Source organism: Camarhynchus parvulus, chromosome 6, assembly GCF_901933205.1.
Source record: "Camarhynchus parvulus chromosome 6, STF_HiC, whole genome shotgun sequence".
In the NCBI taxonomy this organism is placed as follows: Eukaryota; Metazoa; Chordata; class Aves; order Passeriformes; family Thraupidae; genus Camarhynchus; species Camarhynchus parvulus.
This window is the reverse complement of record NC_044576.1, coordinates 15,585,988-15,604,820: the sequence shown is the minus strand read 5'-3', so window position 1 is coordinate 15,604,820 and position 18,833 is coordinate 15,585,988. Positions and strand designations below refer to the sequence as shown.

The following is an 18,833-nucleotide window of genomic DNA, read 5'->3' as shown; positions in this document are numbered from 1 at the left end:
TCAACAGGAGCACAGGGCTAGCAAGGGGTGTCAGGCAGCCCAGGCAAGTGGGGGAGAAGCTACTCAATAACCTGAATCTCAGATGCACCAGAATAATTGCTAAAAGAATGAAAAGTCTGGCTGAAAAAGAAACCAGAACAATAGTGACAAAAGAGAAAAATAAACAGATGGCTACATGTTAAACTAGGATAGAAGAGTGTTTATAAAAAACAGAATGCCTACATTTAGCCAGGACCATAGCAAAAGCAGCAAGAAAGAGTTGCTAAGTATTACTTCAGATAAAATTTCAGAATAGCAGCACTGCCAACAAAGAATTACAGAAGCAGGGAATTTTGACTCTAAGCCCATGGGTGAGGAAATACAACTGTAATAGCTTAAAGGAGAAATTTCACACAGAACATTTGGATATAGAAATTACAATTGCAGGTCCTGACCAGCCTGGGTCTGACATATATTTTTATCATTATCATAGGACAACTTTAATGGATGATTTTTGTGCCTCATAACAGTCACACAGAGAACTACTTGCTTTTAGGACTTGCACTATAGCTCTTTAGAGATACAAGAGCTGCAACAATGAGCTCTGAATTAAGGTTTTCATGGCACAAGTAATTCGGGGCTTCAATTTCCAGAATTTGGCTATCTTAGAATATTTATGTAATAAAAGCTGAGTTTACGTGACCACTTTGAAACTAGGGCTATGGCTAAACATTCACAAATCAGGGCAGCGGCCTTTCCCAACTCAAGAATTTTGTTTTAATCAATTTTTGCTTCATTTTTCAGATAACCTCATATCTTAGACATTTTGAATCTTTATTATATTTCATTTTTTCTTGTTTGGTTCAGAACTTTTAGAAATCCCATTTTAATGCTTCCCTCTGAAAATTCCTTCTGTTGTTTTCCAGAGAAACAATAATCCTGCAATAGGACAACTCAGTATTGTAATGAAAAATAAATCTTCATTTTTCCTTTTCTAAGCATGTTAAGAAGGAGGTTGGAGAGAAGAGTTCATACTTAATCATCTGAAGTACTTCATAAACAATTTTAAGTGCCTGAAAAGTATCAATAACTAATTAACTAATTTAAATCTGAGCCTAAATCGTTCAATTTTTACCTCAATTTTAAAATGCCATATATATATAATCTTAAAGGATGCTCAGATTCTGGGTTCAAACCTTACTCATGAAAGAATAGGAAAATAAAAATGAATTCTGAGAGTGCTCAGAAACTATTTTGGAGGAGAGAAGGGATCAGCTGTAGAGATATCCACATATGAAAGTCACAGAATTTGTGTAGATGCTCTTGTCTATCATTAAACAATCTCGTATTGTCACTGACCTCTTTACTGGTTGCCATCATGCTGCTCAGCAGAGGAAATAAAAAGACCAGTGTCTAATGTTCCAGACAGAAACCATGACAATATATTAAAAAATGCTGAATTTAAATTCTAGTACAGACTGATTAGATTGAAAGACAAGTTAGAGTGAAATGGTGTCAGGTTCAGTGAACCAAGTATAAAGGCCTTTATGACTACATTGGCATTTCTGCCTCAGTTGCAGGCATCAGTGACTATATTACATTAGGTCACCTGAGAATTTAAATAGAATCGCACATTTCTAATTAAAAAAAGGGCCCATGTGGGTAATACAGTTCCATATCACCTTAACTACATATTGTAATTACAGTTATAGCAGCACTGCCACTGGGATGTAATTACTGCAACTAAGCTTCTCCATGCTCCATGCAGGCATTTTCATGGGAGCTTCATGCAGCATCACCTGAACTTGCATTAGAAACTCAGTGACAAGGATCAGAACGTGAACTGCCCAGGCTTAAGGATGGGGCTTTTGCTGCTCTGAGTTGGCTCAGAAATAGAAAGAACAAAACTTAATTTCTATATAGAATAGTCAGATTGCTTGAAGCAGGAGCTAAAAGAAAGCAAAGGCATTTTCCCTTAAAGAAAATGGAGAGTCACTGTACTCTATGGAAAATACACTTCAGTGATCACTCCAAATTCATGATGATGATGGCCCTTAAGGCCAAGAACGACCAACTGAATTAAACTCACCAAACTCTTCTTCCCGTGCTTCTTAAAAAGAGGGATCTGGAATTTTGGGCTATCTTGAAGTACCTAGAAAGACAGCTTTCTAGTCAGTTACCAGCCTTAACAGCACCCAAATATATGGTACTCACCACAGGGTTTCCTTCACAGCATTCTGGTGTGATGAATTTCATACAGAGAAGGCATTACAGTCATTTTATATTAACTTTGCAAGTTTGCTTTCCCCAATTTAGTGTCAGCGTTCACCAGAACCACAGACCTGAAAGATTGCACTGGAGTAATCAAATGCAGCTCTAGTGACAGCAATTTGCTGAAATCCAGGTCAAACTTCTACTTCTAATCTTGCCTGAACTTAGGCATGAATAGTGTAAACCAGTACAGGAAAAAAGTGTCACCCTCCATCCATTTCCTAAAGATAGAAGCAACAATGTGAGGAAGAGCTGAGGCAGTAAAGATTTGCATTTGTCCTCTTCTCTCCTCAATGTCTTCTCATGGTTGTTCTCTCTCTCACAAAGCAGCACTTGAGAGGCACGTTCCCCATGGTATTTATGCAGTATTTATAAACCACCAGTTTGTGCAAAGGAGCACCTTATTGCACTAAGACTGTGCAACGTTCTTAACTATGGAAACCACACGAGTTACCTGTGGCTTCACCAATGGCACAGTACTCATGTCATTCACAGTTCTTCAGCAAGGACAGCAGGCACATGCTCCTGCTCCAAAAGCACAAATCCCTTAACAAGCAGATAATGATTTTCAATACTCCTCAACAGCTACTCCAAATGCAGCAGAGGATTCAGGATAATTCTCACAGTTTAAACAGTTACCATTTATCCTACAGAGCATTGAGTACACAGACATACAAATCAACCAAAAAAAGCCCATCACAAAGCACTAGTAGAATACTTTATAATCCCCAAAAACATCTAAGGGAAAATGCTTTCTGTTCTATAAATTAGTTTAAGAAAAAAGATCTCATTTTATACTGCTCTAAGCTTCTCTGGGAATCAGTCAATTAAATTGGCTAGCTGTGTTAAGGTAATTGAGAAGCAGTTCCCAGAAGACATCACATACCTAGAAACACAGTACAAAGCAAATACATAGAGTTAAGCAAGATAGAAGCAGGACTCTAGTTTGTTTTCTGTCTGGAACTGAAGGACAGAGTGTGACTTTATGAGTTATCTTATTTCCTAGGAAAGGAGGACAATCCTGGTCTGTATTGCCAGAGAGATTGTGCCTAGAAGCATTCTCAGTCCTTCCCTCCACTTCAGCGCTACGCATCTGCATCACCCCCAGCAACACACTCATATAACACTAATCCTTTATCAAAGTCAAGTTTTACACAGCAAGGCACAGTGGCTTGACTAGGGCCTGATAAAAACCAAAATCCTCTGGCAGAAAGAAATGGAATCATTCCCTAAAGCCAGAGTAATTACTAATCATCAATAATAGCAAAAGAAAGATGTTTTCCAAACTTCTCCATGTTCTGTGGAACAGAAATTATGAAGATATATGTACAACTGGTGAGGGGAAAAAAAGTTGCAACTCAGAGATATTTTTTTATGTCCAGCAAACAGTGGCCACCTGGCTGTTTTTTCATACAAAAGTATGTGTTCAACAAATTAGTCAATATTTGCTACCATAAATTCTATCTTGCTTATCAGTCTAAATATATATAACAGAGACTTCCAAGGTAAAATACATAAAAGATGACCTTTTCTGTTCTGTGTCCTCTTTTTTTTTTTTTCTTTTTTAAATCCCTAAAGCCTGAAAACTTTAAAATGAGAGGGAGAGATGTTCAGATTTTTTTATTTTTTTACCACTTGCTCCTTTCATTTAAAATATCACTTCTCTTATGCTGTAGTCTCCTTAGATGTCTTAGACATAAAGCTCCTTCAGCCATCTATTGGAACAAGCTGTTACATTCTGTTATATTCTGGCAAACAGCAGCTTTTCTCCCAAATATTTATTCAGGTGTTCAAAAACTTGGAGATTTTATCTGTTTGTTTTAAACTTTTAAGCAATCAAAATAAAAATATTTCTCCCCTGGACAGTTAGCCAACTTCCATTCTTATAATAACCCTGAGATATTTCTACCAGATATCAATACTGCATATACTCTGGAAGAAATTGGTTTTTTAGAAAGGGAAAATCAAAGGAAATTGACATGCTTTTCTCTAGAAGAAAACCAGAGGTACAAAACAGAGGGATGCTTTCGGCCTGTTTTACATAAAATGGGGAAAAAAAGCATAATAAATCACAAGTGCACTTTTTATCTTTTATAGATTACTTAATGATAGCTTGCAGAAGTCCCCAGAAGAACATTAAATATTTCATACATTTAGCGCATCCTAAATATCAGGGGGTTATAGAAATTAACAACCCTATGGTAGTGGACAAACATCTAGCAGGCAGCCAGCTGCACTGCAAGCCTATCCTACACACAGTTTTTAGATCCAAAATTATATTTTCTTATTAAATATTAAAGTGGCTGAAAGGGAGGTTATTATAAGATTTGCATAACAAACAGAATTGTTTTGGATTAAAAAAAATTCTAAAAAGGATTTTTAAGGTAAAGGCAGAAAAATAGTTGCTCATAAGAGTCCAGCTGAAAGGAGATCGCATGCTAAATCCCTTCTTCCTTTAGCTAACAGTATTTTTCTCTTTCCTTGTGCTCCTTTGCTTTTGTGCTCCCAGCTTTCCTAATTTGGACATCCAAAACTTAACCAAGGACTAATCATGTAGATGCTTTCTATAGTAAATGGAGTAGGACAACTAATGGCTCAGAGTAACTAGAGAAGGTTACGATTAAATAAGATGAAAGGGGCACAACTGATCATTCTGCTGTTCCTTGTCCATGCCCTCCTGTTCTGGCTGGGTCAGCACAGAGCACAAGGGTCTCCTGGTCCACACCTGGAGCTCAAGGCACAAGAGCCCAACTCCCAGCAGGGAGACTGGCCACCTTTATTTTTATAGTTGCAGTGAACTTTGTGCACAGTCCTTCTCTCAACATAAGCCCACATCTGTGATATGTGCTAGGCCAGCTGTCACAACAAAAGCTAATTCTGCCACATCCACGTCCCTGATTGATCTGGAGTTGGCCTTTATAAAAAAGAAAGAAAAGAGCTAGATGCAAACTGATGGACCCAAATACCCTCTAAGTCACTGGGTGGTCAATGTTAACAATGTTAGCATTGTTAACAATGCTAACAAAAATGGAGTAAACTTATGTAAGTATTTTAAGAGGGCTTGAACATGTAATTCACACCCAAGGATGGGAATACGTTGGCATACTGAGTGAATTCAGCATCATCCAGTCTGAAATTCAAGCAACAGAGGTTCTTCTACAGGAACCATCAGGGACCTTGGGAAGATCCATGGCACTTGTTAACTTTACCTTCACACATGAAGTGAGTGTCTGAGGTAGAGAATGGTTGGGGGAATAAACAGTTATTTTAATGCTGGGGTATACAGTGAATTGAATTGTGTGATTAGTGATTGAAGAGCTGATCCTCTATTACATGGTCCATTTGGCTCAGAGTGTCCCTGTGCTATCACTGTTGTGTGAGCATAAACAAGTCATCTACTCTTGATCATCCCAGGACACTTTTTGTGTATGCTCTCTGTTGCATACAACTAAAAAAGAAGTTTTTCTCACTCACACTCAGATCTGGCATCAGGTTAGGCTCCAAATACTCGATCTATGCTTTGGGTTCAGATCTCAGCATCAGCACTGTATCCAGCTGGGTTACAATGCAGTTCCTCAAGCCAGTGTGCCTGATGGCACACAGTACACACACAGAACAACTTCATGGAAACAGAAGATCTCAGTGGGAAATTATAACTTTTAAAGGAACATATGGCCCACAACCACTCGGTGTCTAGAAAAGTGTTTATTTCAACATTTCATAGAGGGGAAAGCAAAATAGAAAGATACATACACTGCTTCTGAAAACCTTGTCACTAGCAGACTTACACAAAGCACTGACCAAACAAAACAAAATGTAGAAAGTTCCAGCATTTAGCGTGGAAGCTTATGGAAGGGAAGATGATTAAATCAACTCCAGCAAAGACTTTTTTTTCCCCACAAAGATAGCGTCTCACAGTTCTATTGTACTTTCCACTCACAGTGACTCAAAAGTCACTCCCATAAACCACACGTGGTGAAAGTTCCGGTACTCACTACAGGGAACACAGATGCTTCTGGGGTAGATTACGACAGATGCTTGGAACTGTGACTCTATGACATATCCAAATTTAGTGGATGTTGCCAGAGTTAATGGCTCTCTACACTTACAAAATGCTAAGTGTTAAGACAACCAGATCTCTTGCTCACATTATCTCTTATGAGTTCAGCAGCTACTTACTGTGGATGGTACCACAGTCAGCATGCACCTAGCAGGGACTGCCTTGCACTGAGCCATCAGCATTGCTTCCTGCAGAATCCATGTTTTCACATAAGTTCACATATTAGATGTGGGCATAACATCCCTCTCCTAATGTCAAAATCATCTTTGACATTAGCACAAATAAACCAGGGTTCCTGCTGCACAGTAGAAGGCTACCATGACTGGGCTGGATCCTTCAGCCATTTTGGAGATGAGAGAGTAGAAGCATAAAAGAATGTTGTGTAATTTACACGTCACCCTGCACTATATCAGTAACAGAGCTGGAAATAGAAACCTCCCCTCTCAGACACTGCATCAAGAGGCGTGACAGGTGCTCCAGAGAGCCCTGTTCCAAAGCATGTGTCAACTAGAGCGTGGGCATAGCACTGCAGGGAGGAAAGGACTGGTGCTGAGACAGACTCAGTGAAGCTTGCTGTTGAACACTTTCCCCTACATCTACCCTGTACTCAGTCCCCAGCTTGCAGAAGGTGAATTATCACCTGTACCTATGCATGTATACGATGACAAGAGGAGTAACATGACTCACTTCTAATAGAGCCTTAATAATGAAAAGCAGTGATCCCAATGCTCCTTATTGAAGCAAAATGGTCTTCACCTCAGTGGCAGCCTTTCCAACTACAAAATAAATTGCATTCTCAGACTTGGCCTTAGTTTATTAAGCCATTAGAAACAGAATTGATTAATTAAATCTGAATTAAAACAAGGACAGGCCATGGCTTGGCAAGATGCCATGTAAAGCAGACTTTTCACAGGATTAAGCTCTGTCTGAGGAGCTAACTGTCAAGCAAAGGCTAGTTCAGGATGAAGGAGTCACCCAAGACAAGGAGATCTGTGACATCCAGCAGCTCAAGTAGTGAGGATTTCTTGTCACTCAATGCTACAAGGCAAACAGAGGCTTTGGGGTGTCCTTGTACTCAGGACTGACAAATTACTTCTGTTGCCAGGTGACTGAATTTTTATCATAGCTGATTTGCCAAAGAAGCAGCATGATATTTTCGAAGGTCATGAGTCTATATACAATTATTATGTTTGATTTTTTTTTAATTCAACAGTAGATTTCACTTCAGTAGGCTTCACCAAATTGACTTATATGAGTGTATAACCTGGATGGGATCCAATTGCCGAGCACTGAGTTAGTATCCACTAACTGTGATTTTGCTTTAGCTTATGTAACAGGGAATGCACTCCTTCATCCTGAACACATGGGTCTTAAAGCCTGTAATCAGCCTGAAATTCCTATAGACTTCTCCAATCTTCACCAGAAAGGTGGGAGACCTCATGGTCTTTGTGCTGCTACCGTACTGCAAAATACCAGCAGAGGCATAAAACTTCTGATAGGCATGAAATCATAAAATTTTAGTTTTCCTGTAAAAGAAACGAAACTCTCTATGAAATATCTATCATATATCTTAGCCAAAGGGTTGTAAATTTCCATAACAGAACAAGGAGATACCATGAATTAGTCACAGGATTTCACAGGGCTGACTACAAGCCTTTATGAACACCAGAGTTTGAAAATTAGATTATATTATTTTTAAAAGCAAAAAACAAACAATGAACAACACAGTAGTTCACCTAAAGAGGCAGCAAGACAATGTTTGAGAAAAAGGAGGAGAAATGTCACATTCAATAAAAAGAAAACTTACACAGCTCCAGTGACAACAACAGGTAAATTAAAATGTTCATTTAAATACATTAAGATTGGGAAATTTTCTGTGTTGGAAGGAAGAGAAAGAGATGCCCACATTGTCTTTTCTTACTGAACTGTGAACTGGTAGTATCTGTGGCACTCTCCAGAGCTCTTCTAGCAACACTTTTTGAGGAATCTATACAAGCTCCAGAGTCACAGGGAACACTGAACCACTCATGATTGGAACTTCCCCTTGTGCTGACCTCTGGAAAATGCAAACATCTTCTCTTCACAGCAGGGAATTTCTGCAGTGGTGGATAGAATCACAGGCCAAACATTGTGGTGTTCAAGAGGTGTTTTTGTCATCTCCAGTGAAACATGTCAACTGTGGTACGGCAGTAATGGGCTACACCATCCACTGAGCCTCAAATGTTGCTCAAAAGCAACTACAATGCCACTGCAGTATTTCCACAGTCTCTCTCATTCTCTATTAATTCCAGACCAATGTACTGAAATTTAAAAATCAAAAGGGAGAAATTATTTAACATCCTATCCTGACAACTCAGCCCAAAATCCTTGTAGATGAATCTAGCTGATTGAAGGCAATGAGAGATTGTTTCCGTCAAGTCCAATAAATTTGGATCAGATATTAAATCCCTTGCGCTGGTAAAGGCTAAATAACAGCTAACAGTTACAGCTTGATGAAGCATGAGTCACAAAATACCACAGCTCACCCAGTGTCTGAGCTCTAGTGAGGCAGTATCAGCAGCAGAACATTTGTTCAGATCAACACAATGAGTCCATGCCTAACGCCATGGGGCACGCTATTCACTGGGCACAAATAGCGTGCATCTGAGCGCGCTCACTGCTTGTTTGTTCTAGTAAAAAACAATGCAAGACAGCAGGAAAGAACAAAAGTGAAGGCTGTGAGATGGCAAAGGGTTGCTGTTGTTGTTCTCTCTTTAATGAGGCCTCACAACATAGCAGGTGATTCTCCAGATGCTATCTCTCAATCTTACAAATGCACACATTAGGACTCTGTAAAACCCTCTCCCAAGGGAGAAGCTGAAGGAGCTGAGGTGAGATGTTGAGGTGCTTCTACTCGTGCCAGAAAACTGATTGCAAAACAAGAAACCTGGATTCTTTTTAATCAAAATTCCACCCAAAGAGAAACAGGCACACAAAATATGTACATTGAGGAAAGACTTACTGGCAGGAGTGCCATGAGTTAAAGCCAGCTGTAGGGAGAAGGAACACCTCTGCCTCATTCATTTCCTGCACTGAACAGAGTGATTTTATGTGGAATGTCTGACTGCTAAGTCTATCCCACTTTCCATCCTTCAGAGCTAAGTAACAGCCTAAGTAACCCTTCTGCCTCTCCATGGCTGCTAACCCAAGGATCTCCACCTAGTCTACTTGCTTGATAAACTCTTTCTCTTGGAGTTCTTACTGTTTGGTTTTACCACCAATACAAATACCAACTAGTGTTTTTATAAAAGATCACAACAATCATGTAAAGATACATCACATCTCTCAACTAATTAGAAATAAAACATGAGTAACATGATTTAAGTCTAATAATCACTCATTCAACACCATAAACACAAAGACTGATGGCCAGTCATTTATCCTATTCATATTCATTTATCATACAATGGGGTGCAGTGACCCAGAAATTGTAATAGGAAATGGTCTCTGAGGGTTTTGTTTCCTTTTTTTAAGTAGAAATAATTTTTAAGAAAACAAGCACAGCCTTGTGATTAAAACAGAGGTATTTTTAGAATAGTGTTCTAGAGACCACGTAGCAAACTAAAGCAAAAAATTATACCTATTTTAAGAACACTTTCATTAAAAGCTTACTGTTAATAAATGTACCCAGGCTTGAAGGTCTGCTCTGTCATGAGTATGTCATACATCCAGTAAGACAGCAATTCCTCTGAGAAGCCATTGTGAAGTTTCTTTTCTTTCCAGTACTTTCAGGATTTTTTACAGATAACATATCTCACAATTGAATAAGCAGTGTATTACTTATGAAAGTCCTCACAAAGGAAATCTCACAAAACAATGTGAACTGCTAGAAAAGAGAGACTAGAATGTCTGTGAGGTTTTTTCTGCTAAGTTTTTCTGCTACCTCATACCTGTCTGAGGCAGGAAAGGACTCACTACCAAGTATAGAAACTCCCCAGTAATGCCAGATCACAGAACAAAGCCAAACTACGAAGGAAAGGAAAAAGTGGAGCCCCCCAGGCCTCTTGTCATTCCTCATGCAAGTGTCCATGTCAGCAGCACTATGCCCCATTGCCTTTTTATCCTTCTGCCAGTCTTTCCTATCCCAGTCTTCCCACTAGCTTAGTCCAAAAGCTGTCTCTGGTGTATTTGCACAAGCCTACTCTTATGAGGACTTTGATCTTTGCTGGTGCCAGTGCTCTTTGAATCCAGGTAGTAAAACAGAAAAAAGGTCTAGAACGATAATACATTGTTTGTGCGCACATATGTGCATTGCCATATGTGTAACTAAGCACCACTTTTAGGAGAATCACAACACAATTTGCACAGGTCTTTGAAACACCTAGATGTTAGAATAGCAAGTAAAGTATTTTCTTGCCTTTCACAAGATATTAAATTCAAATCCAGTGTCTTCAGTGTCTGAGGAAATGTAATTTCCAGGTTTGGAGTCTCAGATTCTATGATTTTTTTGTACAGTTGGCTATAAAGACTCAAAACTCACAGATGTGCTAAAAGATGGTGCCCAATAATATGGCAAGGTAGGACACTAACCACATGTTCTTCATGACTGTGTGTCTATACCAGACTTATAACAGTACTGTTGCTTGGCACATCCTACCTTCTAGAAAGTTAACTTTCTGCCACATGGATTTGCATTTATTGTACATTCATGTATCATCTTACAAGAAGGAAGCACACATCTGCTGGACATATAAGTTCTCAAAAAAGAAACAGTTATTTGGTTACTTACCCAACTAAAAGATTCAGAGACGTACAACAGAGAAAGAGAGAAGAAACTGAAGCAAAGATAGAGTGAGAAAATGAATACTTACACAACCTTTGCACTTGTCAGTCTTTTAGAGGAAGTGATATAAATTCTTAACACATATTGTAGTAAGGTTTCCTCTCATATCGTAATCTCTTTGAAGAAAAGTGTATATAGATAAGATTAAAAAATTAAAGCATGTAAAATATTTAGTGGGTTGTTCTAAAAATTAATCAGCCTAAAAGGTTTCAGTCTAGTTGTACTGACAGCTCAGACTTTTCAAGACAAGAGACAAAACCAAATATCTAGTCACCTATTAAAATGTGTAATAAGAGTACTATTTCTCTCTCTTCAAAAGTCACACTGCATCAAGAGAAACTGCAATACCTAATGATTTTTTCTGGAAGCTGTAACTCTGGGGTATATATAGCTTTTATGTGCCCCCCAACATGTTTGTGTATGTGATATATTCTTTTGCGATTTTGTAGACTTGTGCCCAACAGGTTTGTGAGAAGATATCTTCTTGAAACACATTATACTCGAACAGGGAAGTGAACAGAAATTCATTGCAATTTTTTTTGCAACAAAAGATGTGACTGGTAATTCTAAGTTGATACATCACTGAATACCACGTGCCATATCTTTCACACTACATGACGGAGGGAATTCCACACAAAGAGCTTTTTAAGGCTTCTGGAGACAGAGATTGTATCCTCACAACTGTGTGGAGCACTGAATTCACCTCCTGGAAGGAACCTCAGGATGAGCATTCAGTGACTCTGCTGGCATTGCCAGAGAAAAGCTTAGAAACAGCCAGCACCATGAGGAGACTCTCCACAGTACAGTCTGTAGTCAAATATTCTATGCCTGCAGTGACAACTTCAGATGGGCAAGATGAGGTGAGAATCATCTGAAAATAGCCCACAGTCTTACAGTATCTGCTGCAAGGACTCACAGCCTTTTTAGGCAGCTTCAACTCCCACTCAGTTCAGGCTTTTTGCTGGGAGCAGTATGAAGTCAGACCCCAGGTGCATTACCCAGCATCTAGGACCTGGGTCATCCTCCAAGGCACAACACAGAAACCAACAGGTCACCTAATCTTCCTGGGGTCTCTCCCCCTGCCAAGCACTGGTCTGCCTCCCGTCATGACCATAAAAAACTCAATTCAGAGTTAAGCAAAAAAACTGCCAACCACACTTCAATATCAACTGAGAAAGTTGCCAGTCATGCAGCACTGAGCTCCACAGACACTTGTGGAGCTCAGTGCTGCATGACTGGCAACTTTCTCAGTACAGCTTATATTTTGTGACAGGCTCGTCCCCAAAACACAAAGGGCTTTCCATAAGGATTAGAGGTACTTCACAGACAAATAAATTTCAGCCAAGTTTTCAGAAAAGTAACCATTTATAAAACCAACACTTCATTCCACAAAATTCTACAAAATTGACCAATTGACGGAAGTTACAAGTACCACCACTGCAAAGACATGTCTTACTTGAACAGTTTTTCCCAGTATTTAAAGAGCTCAGTCAGAGCACATCACAACAGAATAAAAAGAGCAGGAAACAGACCTAGTTCAATCTTGTACTCTTTCTTGCTTAAGTAAGACTAATAACAAAAGGATAAATATCTATAAATTTACTTAGACTAGTTTTTTTATTATATCCTTATCTACCATAAATACCATACAAATTTCAGATGGATTGATATGAATATTTTTAAGATAACACCTACTACAACTTCAGATTATGTCGAACAAGATTCTGTGATGATGCAGGGCTCATTGCTTTTTCTTAGCTCCTCTAAACTGTGGTCTTGATCTAAGTGACTGCTAACACTACCTCACATGTAGCTGGGCAAAAGTCTAAGTGCACAGTCCCTAAATCTGGCCTTTCTCTCTTATGGCCTCACATGCCTAACTCACCTTACCTAACTTGGAAAAACCATTCCTGTGATTATAAAAAGGCATTTGACTCCAAGGACCATTAGACTTGGCCTTCCTGGCACCACTGGTACGTCTCTTGTAGTGGCAACACTGCAGACACTGGAAAGTGGTAGCAAATTCACAAAGCTCATCATAATAACTCATCAACCACTACTTCTGATTCTTAAATTATAGGATCGATACAGACATAGAAAAAAAGAAAATGAACTCATATTCTGGTATCAGTCTCCTTTTCCAAACAGTCACCTTCATTCTAACTATGTTCATTCTGCTCTAAGAAAAATATAACTTCTGTTACTTATGTGAATGAATGAGGGTTGCAGTGTTTATTCAAAACCAGAATAGCCTTCTGGTCTTGGGGCAGGTTTCATTCATACTGCGATTATGTGCAAATAATTGATTCTTTGAAAGACCATTATAGCTATAAATCAATTCTGTAGACAAACTACATTTTCCTGCATGCTGCCATTTCCTGTTTACCCATTTTGATGGAGGCATTGATAACCCCCAGCTGTTACAGCACCAAATACTCTTCTCTTACTTCTCCGTCTAAGAGGAAGTAGAATTATTTCAGAAGGTTTCCTAGCAAAGAATAATTTTAGCAGCAGTTTGTTTTCTAAGATAAGGTCACTCCCTTCAAAGTTTTATTGTTTATGAAGAGGGAAAACATCAATAAACTGTTACAAGATTGGCTATGGATATAAAAGATAAATTTTTTTAGAAATTGGTTTACCTCTCCACATCTCATTTCCTTCAACTGGAAAGTGATAGCAGAGTTGCCTGCTAAGCTCACATTTGTAGATAAGAAACAGATTTAGTGCTACACTGTAATTCTGTGGCTAGAGAGACTTCACACAGGCTACGGAAGCAACTTGCCCAAAAATCAATCTAGATCATCTCCTCATACTCTGAATAGGTAAGAAATCCAAAAACCCAGGCTTACATTGTATGTATTAGATAGATGTCAAGATATAAAGAAAGTGAGAAAGAATAAAACACCAACTGACATATGGGCATTTACACACCCAAATTCCAATACAAAGTGTCTGATCTGAGAAGCACATCACAAACCAGTTTTTCTACCTCATTATTCTCATCTAATAGTATTTGTTTTCCTAAACACATTCCAAAGAACAGCATCCATGATGCAAGAATCCAAAATTACTTAATCATGCTTCATTATATCTTAGTGAAACCATGAAAAAGGACATACAGAAGTGCTATTTCACCCAATATTTAAATAGTATTTCTGTCTGTGATGGCACATAGTGTCTGTTTTAGCAACCCTAATGAGAGTGAGGCATGACTGTATCTAAGTTGGCAGTTATCACAAAGTGTCTGACCACCACTGCCCAAGCAGTTTGGCATGGATCAATTTTCATGCAAAAAGAATTCAGAAGTGCTGAGGAACCCAAGCACGTACACTTGGGTGAGCATGACACTTTCTTTGAAAGACACCTACGGTAGCACACTTGCCTTTACTGTCATGCTTGGGTAAGCATTCTCTTGGCTGAGTGTGAAGACATGACAGCATCACTTCCCAAAGCCTCTCCTACAACCGATCCAAGTACTGACTCAAAACCTGCTTATACTGTGACAAGCAGAAGGGTCACAATACAGTCTGCAAAGGAGGCTGAAATCATACTAAAGACTAAGGTCAGGTTCATAAAGCCTTATTTAGATATACAGACTAAGTATCTGTCACCCAAGGAAAAGGAAAAAGTGGAGGAAAGCATCTGGGTATCCAACATTGTTGAAAACCCAGGCTTTTATATTCCTACTTCAGAGATCCTAAGCAAGGATCCTCAGCAAGTAAAAGCCCTAGCATAGTCTTTTACACAATAAGAGTAAAGACTAAACCTACCCATGACTGAGAACTTCAAAGGCCTGAAGTAAAAACAATTTTGAAAGAACACTGAACTTTATCCATGCTGCCAGTGCATTTCCCAATGCTGAATAAATCCAAATCAAATATCTCTCTCACACACAAAAAAAAAAAAAGCTTCTCAGCTGAAAACTTGTCTGTTCTTAAAGGCACAGCAGTTTCCATAATCCTATAGGTAGTCTCTGCTCTAATATAAGTTACACTAATCAATGAAAGTGCTGACCCTGTCTTAACTTGCACCTGCATCACAAACAACACACACTGTACAACCTAATTCCTTAATGCTCATTCACATATATAGCACCACAGCAGATAATGGGATTATGGAAGAGATTGAAGACTTCAGAATCAGACCAACAGAACCTCTGTGGTTCCTTGCAAAGGACTCCACAGAGAGAGAAAACATCACAATTGTTCATCCATCTTAGGAGATAATATATTATAGTTTTTGCTTAAAGCAAACAGAACCAGCAAGGGCACTGTTGTGGTCTCCCTATCTGCACTGTGCTGTCGTAAGACCAAAGGGGCATTTGGCAAAGTCAAGATACAAAAAACTGAAAAATAACACCAAAGAAACATGGAGGAACAGAGAATGAACCAGTGTAGCTCTCTATTGCAGAACACCATTGTGACAAAGCAGTCTGTAGTAGGTTCATCAATTAATTAGCACATTGTATACAGTAACACATCAGTATGTGTAGATTCTGTGAACATCTGCTGCCATGTCTCAATAGTGACCCGAGTGTGTGCACACACACTGCACCCATATACACAGCGCATCCCTCAAAACACAACGTGTAATTTTCACAAACATTTAACATTCCTGTTTTTCCCCCAGAGTCGACCTTTGCAAAAGCAGTAAACTTGTAATTCAACATTTGCAGAGTGCTTCAAAGTTTCTCTGAGTTCTCCTTTCCCCCTACTCCAAATATTTTCCTTCCCCTACAAACAGAAAACACAAGAAGAGACCTGTTTATCACATGACCTTCCTTTGGAGGAACCCTTACATTTGTACCCTTTGAATCACTTATGTATCAAAGGAAAAAGGAAGCTGCTAATAATACTCACATGGAGCACATCATTCTTAGCTCCCTGACTTTTAGATTAGCCTTCTGGGCATGTGAAATTTACTAGGCACTGCTTCTTTCTTCTTCTAAACACCTTAGGTGTGAGCTTGTGTGTATGTGTGTTTCTCTGTCTGTTTACAAAATATCTGATGTATTCCAAAAAAGGCACACGTGCTGTGTTTTAACTCTATAAATATCACTACTTATATCACTACTTTATATATATCATTATGAATCTATATTGGCTTTACAGAACAGGATTGTCTTTAAAAATAACTGTTCCTGTTTAAAGATAATAAGTATGCCTATGGAAGAAAAGAGGATTGCAAAAGAAAAAGAAATGGGATTCATTAGGGACACTCAAATGTGATACATACATGTTTTTGGTATGTCTACCCAGGCAGCAGAACCAATGTGGTCCAGCCTTTAGAAGCCAAGAGGCACCAATCAGTCACTAACCTTGTGCAAGTTAAACCAGCCCTTGCCTTGTCTCATTTCTTAGAGAGAAAAGCATTTGGGACAGATGTCTTTTTATGACCAGGTATCAAGACATACAAGAGAGAACCATCTTCAAGCGGCATAATCAATAAAATAAAATACTAATATACCAAATACTTACCCTAAGCAGCAGCAGTAATAGCAATACCACACAGAATATAAAAGCAACAACTACAAGTAAGGAAACACTGATCTTTGGGCAGAAGAGTGAAGAAAAGATTCTACTTAGAACAAATCCCAGTATCAACCATCTGGATTCCACTCAGGTGCCCTTGATTTGGCAGCTCCTTTATTGAATCCATACATAAAGGAGTAACAACCACAGCACTGACACGAGTGTAGGGCACTTACTGGTTAAAAATCAAACAAGGGTAACAGCAGGAGCCCAGGCAGTTTTGCTGAAATGAGATCTGCACAGCAGGGCAGGCATGGCTTTTCTTCATTACCCTAATAGCCTAATAAATAAATAAGGAATTGTTGTGTCCATGGCAATCATGCTGGTGATTTTTTTCTCCTTCCCTTCCAAGACACCTCAGGAGTGAGGTAGCCATACCCCAGCTGCAGAATCTGATCTGTGAAGAAAAACTGAGAGCTAAATGAAGCCCTTTCTCTGGTAGGATTTGACAAAAAACTACTGCATATTCTCAGACATTTAAACCACCCTACCATTCATGAGGCACTGGTGATACCTGAAGCTGTTGCCAATTATTTTTCACTCCTGAATTCCTTATGAACTGCTTGCAAAAGGTATTTACACCTCTGCAGAGAAGCACACAAAATACAAATCTTCAGAAACAATAGAGTGAGACCAACCAGTAGCCTCTTTTCCACTCAAAGACACAACGGTTTCATACTGTGCCATTCCCAGCTTCTGTTTTATCCAAACTACAGCAAGTGTTGGCTTCCTAAAGTACAGTATTCTCAGCATGTCGCACGCAGGGCAGCACCCATGCGCCGCTGACTTGGTAATTGCATTATCTGCAGCCGCTGATGAATGAACAACCGTAATGCATACATCCTGGCTTTAGCCCTCTCGGGACGAGTAGACACACACTCCCCGCACCAGATTCACTCAGTTTGCTGAGTCCGAAGGTAGACAAAAAATGCCCGTGCGCATTCCCTCTCATTTTAAAAGCAATGTTGTAATCTGCTCCCCCTTCCCCCTGATAGAAATACAGCACTTCTATTTACAAGCACGAGAAGCTCATTCCCAAACCTACTTCTCTGCATCTGCAATCTATTCTACCTGCAAATAATAAGGCTTGAATAAAGGCTCGCAAAAATCGTGGTATAACATCGACACCGTCTCTGGATACTAGGAAAAACAGAGAGGCGCTAATATCCCACAGCATGATGGCCCTTTAAAGAACGACTAGTCCTTATGGGTATAAATAATCTCAAGAATAAAATGGAGCCAAGGCGATTTGCATTGCAGACGGAGGGCAATGACCAGCTGCCATAGCTACGAAAGCCCCGGCCGACCCGCGAAGTTCCCCGCGCAGAGGAGCTTACCTCGGAGCGGCACGGCAGCCTCCGTGCCCGCCCGGACGGGACGCCGCAGCCGCGCCGCGCCGAGCGGCGGCTCCCCGGCAGGCGGCGGCCGCGATGGGCACCGCCCCCCGCCCGCCCGGCGGCAGCGGCGCGGGAACCACCCGCTCGGCGCCGGCACGGAGCGAGCCCCTGCCGGGAGCCAGAGCAAAGAGGGCCTGCGCTTCCCAGCCGGGAAAGCGAGCCCAGGCCGGAGCGGAGGAAGGCGGGAGCAGCCCGGGATCGGGGGGCGCGGAGGGCCCTGCCCGACCTGTTGCGCGTGTGGGGCGCTGCTGGCTCCTGGGGGGTGGAACTGGCCGAGGACTGAGCGCTGGGGAAGCCGTGTCCCGGTGCGGGTGGGTACACGGCTGAGCAAGGGGCGCTCAGTGCAGCCATCGGTGTCTCGATTGTGTGTAACGTAAGTCACTGAAGAATGGGCAGGAAGAGACGAAGGAAGGGGGAAGAAGTCTCTGGTAAATCACTAAATGCTCCATCTGGGGAAGAAAGATCAAATAGAGGAGAGGGGAAATCCCTGTCTCATTCACACTGCTTTTCACTGGATTAATATTACTATTACTATTTTGGTTTCATTAATGCTTAGGGCACAACTCCCAGATCAGCTTGGGTACTCCACAAGAGTGAAGAAAAGGCATTCCAGACTCAAGAGCATATAGACAAAACACGTGAAGGTGCCAATCCACAGATGGCCTGACTGTGCTGCCTCTATGTAAGGAAGAAACACCGTGGACACACAAGGAATTTCATCCTTCTCAGGCTAACATGGCACATCATGTGGACCTTTTTTAATATTCAGATGT

At 40.2% G+C, this 18,833-nt stretch overlaps 1 protein-coding gene across 3 annotated transcripts in view; it reads right to left on the bottom strand.

Moving 5' to 3' along the window:
* LOC115905384 (sorbin and SH3 domain-containing protein 1-like) overlaps nucleotides 1–18,086 on the bottom strand; it is a 158,587-nt gene extending 140,501 nt beyond the window's left edge. For 2 of the 3 annotated variants that reach the window (XM_030951625.1, XM_030951626.1), the window contains exon 1: nucleotides 18,001–18,086. The gene's annotated coding sequence lies outside the window, so the exon portion shown is untranslated. The remainder of the gene's footprint in view (nucleotides 1–18,000) is intronic. The other variant, XM_030951624.1, reaches the window with a different exon arrangement.
* Between the last annotated feature and the right edge of the window lie 747 nt (nucleotides 18,087–18,833).